The sequence below is a fragment of the Esox lucius genome, chromosome 16 (genome assembly GCF_011004845.1).
Source record: "Esox lucius isolate fEsoLuc1 chromosome 16, fEsoLuc1.pri, whole genome shotgun sequence".
Classification (NCBI taxonomy): domain Eukaryota; kingdom Metazoa; phylum Chordata; class Actinopteri; order Esociformes; family Esocidae; genus Esox; species Esox lucius.
In genome coordinates this window covers 27,918,645-27,925,138 of record NC_047584.1, presented here as the reverse complement: position 1 = coordinate 27,925,138, position 6,494 = coordinate 27,918,645, and positions in this window count along the sequence as shown.

Sequence of the window (6,494 nt, the reverse complement as noted above, 5' to 3'; positions counted from 1 at the left end):
GTCAGGAGGTGAGGGAATAAGGTGCAGGTGACATCAGTGGAGTCAGGAGGTGAGGGAATAAGGTGCAGGTGACATCAGTGGAGTCAGGAGGTGAGGGAATAAGGTGCAGGTGACATCAGTGGAGTCAGGAGGTGAGGGAATAAGGTGCAGGTGACATCAGTGGAGTCAGGAGGTGAGGGAATAAGTTACAGGTGACATCAGCTTTCTTCCATTGACAAAGTAATCAGCAGAAAGGGAAACTGGACAGGGAGAAGGTTTGGGATTGAGGAGAGAGAAAGTGGCAAAGAGTTTCCTGTGGATAGAGAAATTTGTGAGTGACAGAAAGTGGCTTAGGCAAAGCATAGAGAGGAAGACAAAGCAGAAAGGTTGTTTTTGCTTGGCGAAGATATTTGATTGTGACGGCACATGGCCATCTGGGTATGGGCTGAGTGTGTAAGACTGGAGGAAAGAGAAAGGACAAAAATTAGGGATCTGTTACCTGGAGGGGGTTTGCAGTGATATTAGTCTGCATATAACATCTAGGAAAGATGATGTCTGAAGAGGAAAAAGAAAGAGATGGAAAGGAAGGAAATGAAGGCAGAGGTCGAGAGGTTGAAGTCATCCTGTAAAATTAGCAGTGAGTCATCGTCGGGAAATTAGCCTATCAAAGTGTTAAGCAAGCTAATTGAGGAGGTCTCCAACATTTAAGCTTGTATGGAAAAGTGACATTTACAGCATGGAATCCAGTGTGGACATGGACAGTGGAGCCATAGAGAAAATAAAGAAAATCTGCACTTCAGAGAAATGAATAGCTGCTGGAAATAGGGATGCTGACGGGGCGGAACTAGGGCCTGGGGTGGGTGTATTACTGGGTCCAGGATTGTGAGCAGCTCTAGGACAAGGACATAGGACTGAGACAGGTGTTGTGTTGGGCTGAGACTGAGACTGGGATTAGGATAGCGCACTAGGATTGGGGTATAGGACTGGAACTAGAACTCGGACCGAGATCTTGAACTGGGTCTGTGGGATAGGTCGGTGATTGGGCTATAAGTACTACAACTAGGGTATAGGATCGGTACTCAGACAGAAGTAAATGACTGGGTCAGGGGCATACATTCGAAAAATGTATACTTAAGCAGGGCCGGCTCCAGGCATGAGGAACATAAGCGGTCGCTTGGGGGCCTTTGAAAGCTAGAGAGCATTTGAAGGCCGATAGGGGAGAGGAGGCCTCAAATTAGATTTTGCTTAGGGGCCCCAAAAGGTTAGAGCCGGCACTGTACTCAAGCAACGATCCATTTTTGTGCCTGCTGTATGAAAACTGTCATGAACAAGTATTGTTTTCCTTTTAGATGTCTTTATGTCTGGTAAAAAAAAACCACAACTGCTTTCTGCGGCAATGATTTACTTTTTTCAGGCAGGGATAAGATGAGTGTTAAAACTTTGTTCATCAAATGAATAAAGTTAATATACAAATGTTGAGTTATTTATTCACTTAGGGTTCAATTTATTTAAAATTTGGCTTTAGTCATAGATCAAAAAACATTAGCTGACAAAAACTGTTTTAAAAAAAGTTAAACCGGAAAGGGGACAAATAATTTCAGGCACTGGACAAAACTGTAACATAAAGTTTCCTTTTCAAAATAAATCTTTCCTTTTTAAGCACTGCCTTTAGGCCAGGGTGGTCTGACGGGTCGAGGTCAGAGTCAGTCTGTCCATCTGCCAACCTGTCTTTCGCCCTGCCAAACTGTCTGTCTTCTTGCCAACCTGTCTTCCTTCCAACCTGTCTGCCTGCCTGCCTTCCTGCCTGCTTCTCTGTCGGTTACGCTGTCTGTTTGTGTGTACCATGGTGGTCTGGGCAGTTTCCATGCCTCTCCAGACCGTTGGTTTTCCCTGAGGAAAGACATGCAGAAAGGCGGTCTGAGACAGGCTGAGGTTAATATTAAAAACAGTTCTCTGCAGCTGCCTTTCTGTATACATGACTTTGTTTGTATTCTTGGCTGTCTGTCTGTGTCTCTGCAGAGGCCTGTCTGTCTGTATTCCTGGCTGTCTCTCTGTGCATCTGCAGAGGCCTGTCTGTCTGTATTCCTGTCTTTTTCTGTCTGTGTCTCTGCAGAGGCCTGTCTGTCAGAATTCCTGTCTTTTTCTGTCTGTGTCTCTGCGGAGGCTTGTCAGTTTGTATTCTTGTCTTTTTTTTTCTGTGTCTCTGCAGAGGCCTGTCCTGTTTGTATTCCTGTCTTTCTGTCTGTGTCTCAGCGGAGGTCTGTCTGTCTGCGTTCAAGTCTTTTTCTGTCTGTGCCTCTACGGAGGTTTGTCTGTCTGTATTCCTGTCTTTTCTGTCTGTGTCTCTGCAGAGGCCTGTCTGTATTCCTTTCTTTTTCTGTCTGTGTCTCAGCGGAGGCCTGTCTGTCTGTATTCCTGTCTTTTTTTGTCTGTGTCTCAGCGGAGTCCTGTGTGTCTGCGTGGCTGCTCTACAGACGGTGGGATATGTGGCTCAGTAATGTTTGGCCAGACATCAGCACCCACAGGTTCAACCACCATTGATTTGCAAAATGCAAATTGGGAATGTTGAGAGAGAAATTCTTTCCTGTGGAACGAGCCTTGTGAAAGAGATCTATTTAGGTACCGTTGAATACACTAGTGCCCAGGGTGAGGGTTAGGCTAGCCGCTACGACATGATAATACATAGAGATTGACAGTTAAGACTACACAGCCTTCGTCTTACAAAACTCACTTTCAAAAGTTTTAGCTACATGTAACCATGTTGTGATTATAACACGGTTACTATTTATTTACCAACCTGGATTGTTAACAGTGTGTTTTCCTTGAATAACACTTTTGAAAGCCAGGGTTTCCAACCTAGGGGGCCACACCCGCAGACAATGTTTCGCGTAGGACCTTCCTTGCTTAAAACATTTTCAATCAGCAAGATATTATACTGATCTAACAACACATACATCTAGAATGCTTCAGCCCGGAAAGAAGCTGAAACATGCCAGTAAACGACAGGATGGTGCACATGGAAATACCCCAGGTTTGTCTCTGATATTCAGAGCTACGAAAGGACAGTAATTGTATGAAAAATGCCCCAGTTCTTTCCATTGATGTAATCTTTTTCTCATAAAAAAAAAATCAAGAAATCTCAAGACAATCAAGTACGTTATTGTAGTAGGAGGATGAGGAGGAGTCAACGTTTTCTTACATTTTGTGTAACTACAGGAAATGAGCTTTAATTTCTTTATTTATTTTTGGTTCCTCAAATTATACAAAATCAAGATGGTGGTGTATTTCATATAGGAAAACCTCAATCAACAATAACAGAACAGAGAGAAACTCTCTGGAGTTGATTTAATTTATTACAGATTGCTTTATTGCAATTTGCATTAAATGCTGAGAGTTCAATACCACTTCTGATTACCACAATAAATCAGACGGGTGAAACCCGACATTCTGTCACAGGGAGAATTCGACTGGAGGAGGGAACAGTGTATGTTCCCCTGTGACTGCAGACACGTGTTACATTTCTTGGCCAATGGCCAGTATGTGTTGCCTTGGAAGAGTAACCCAGACTATTCCAAGGCTTGTCTGTGTTAAGGAGAAGGTTCTATGATCCCTATTATCTGTTGCAGAGGCCTCCCACAAATCGTAAAACATGAAATAATACAAAACTGTGATGGACAACAACAGATCCTCCGCTCAAGCCAATAGCTTTCGGCTGGAGCTTTCATCCAGAACATGGGGTTGGCATGCCGAGCGGCAAGGGGAACTGCCTCTCCCTACCTTCAGGGAGGTCTATATCAGGGAGACATGAGAAGAGGTGGGTCTATAGCGGACAACAACAGTGAGAAAGCTGTTTCTTGTGAGTTGGGAATATAAAAGCAAGATCTTAAATTGTTTATGTAGACTGTTCTACAAAATCACGGAGCATTGCACATCCTTCCCACAATAGATAGCCACCACTCCTCCCTTGGCAGTTCCTATCCTGACGGAATAAATGATAACCAGGAAGGAGAGGCTCTGGGTTTGAGGCAATATTTTGGAGCCAGTATTCTAAGATGACCAGAACATCAGGTCTGGATGTGTGAGTAATGCTGTCAACTCATCAGGTTTAGGGAGGACACTTCAGACATTCACATGGATCAATCCTGGGCTTCAGCGAGCAAACGTAGGTTGCATCCTGCATGATAGAATTGTTAAAATAGGAATCACCAGGGCTTGGTTAAAATGTACATGACCAGAAACCAGTAACAATAGTAGGATAAGAAACACAACTATCAAGAAATGACAATGTAAAGCCAGGATGGGAAGAGGACTTGCTCTAGTAACAATTCCATGGCCTGTATGTATGTTGGACCGGCTGATGGAAAGGGTCATCCTGTGTCCTGTACTTCGATGCTAACTGCATTTTGTTGTACTGTACTTGTACTATTTAATGACAGTAAGGTTGAATCTAATCTAATGTGTTTAAATGGTTAATTTAAAGCACTATCCAGAGGCCTGTACTGTATGTGTTGAACTGGCTGATGTAAAGGACTATCCAGTGTCCTTTACTGTGTGTTTTACTGTGTGTTGAACTGGCTGATGTAAAGGACTATCCAGTGGCCTTGACTGTGTGTTAGACACGTGTTAATGTAAAGGACTACCCAGTGGCCTTTACTGTGTGTTAGACTGGTTGATGTAAAATACTATCCAGTGGCCTTTACCGTGTGTTAGACTGGTTGATGTAAAATACTATCCAGTGGCCTTGACTGTGTGTTAGACTGGTTGATGTAAAGGACTATCCAGTGGCCTTGACTGTGTGTTAGACTGGTTGATGTAAAGGACTATCCAGTGGCCTTGACTGTGTGTTAGACTGGTTGATGTAAAATACTATCCAGTGGCCTTGACTGTGTGTTAGACTGGTTGATGTAAAGGACTATCCAGTGGCCTTTACAGTGTGTTAGACTGGTTGATGTACAGGTTCAATTTAATCAAGATAGACTCAGCAGACATGCACTTGATGGTTAGAAAGCCTCCCCCTCCCTCCCCACCCTCAAAACTATTCCTCTCACCTATTTGTCTCTCTCCCCCCACCTCTCCAACTCCTTACCCATGTCTTCTTTCACTTCCAGAATACTATCCGTATTTCAGCAAGTCAAGTAATATGCTTTAAACCTGAGTCCACATCCAGAGTTAAGCGCAGCGTAATGTTTGTTCCTTGAGTCATAAAGGAGGTATTGAAGGTATCTGTTAGACTTGGCTGTTAGCTCCCCCTGGCCCCAGAGACCTGCTGTCCTGATCACTGCTGACTGGATTGGACACCAGCCCTCTGGGTCACTGTACCGGTTCACAGTATGAACTCATGCAGACATTTCAAGCCGAGTGCACAGGTGTGCAAACCAAACTGAACTTTTATGAACCCGTCTTTGTGCACAAACTGTTAAGTGTGCTGCTGTCCTCCTGGTGAGCAAGGCATTGAAATGTGTCAGGCAAAATGTCTGCTGAAGTCTGGACACTCCTTTTGGAATGCACACATCCCTTAGAGTAACACACAGACATTCACACATCATAAATGGGGGTGGGTCTCCCAGTACTGACTGCAGACAGGCAACCACACATTGAGCTGGACAGGCTCCCCATAGCTGACTTCCCATCGTACATCATTACCTATTAATGTACTCTTTACCTTACACTGTTACCTGTAAATGTACCTTTACCTTACACCATTACCTATAAATGACCTTTACCTTACACCATTACCTATAAATGACCTTTACCTTACACCGTTACCTGTAAATGTACCTTTTCCTTACACCATTACCTATAAATGACCTTTACCTTACACCATTACCTATAAATGACCTTTACCTTACACCGTTACCTGTAAATGTAACTTTTTCCTTACACCATTACCTATAAATGACCTTTACCTTACACCGTTACCTGTAAAAGTACTTTTACCTTACACCATTACCTATAAATGTATTTTTACCTTACACCATTACCTATAAATGTACCTTTACCTTACACTGTTACCTGTAAATTTAACTTTATCTTACACTGTTACCTGTAAATATACTTTTAGCTTACAACATTACCTGTAAATGTACATTTAGTTTACACCATTACCTGCACTTTTCCAAAACAGATGTATATTACATGTAGCTTCCTAGAAAAACAGTGAAATGTGACTGGATAATATCACGTTTGGAACAGTACAAATTGCTTTGGACTGGTGGATAGATCATTCATTACTTGTCATAAATACTTGTCTTAGCAATGTTTCTGCAGTTCGCCTCTACTCCATAAAATACTTCCAATAAATTGACACTGGTTAGGCAATATTGCACACTGTAATATTGGCAAAACTGCCTGACAGCTCGTTGTGAAACCCTCCACCCCATCTGCTTCTTGGTGTGGCACTGGGATCTTAACTGTAATATCTGTTTCCTTGGACAAGGATTTCCAAGTGTTCATGAAATGTGGAGATTCCCACCACTGGAGGGAGTATCACTTATTTATGCTGCTAAAAAGCAGAA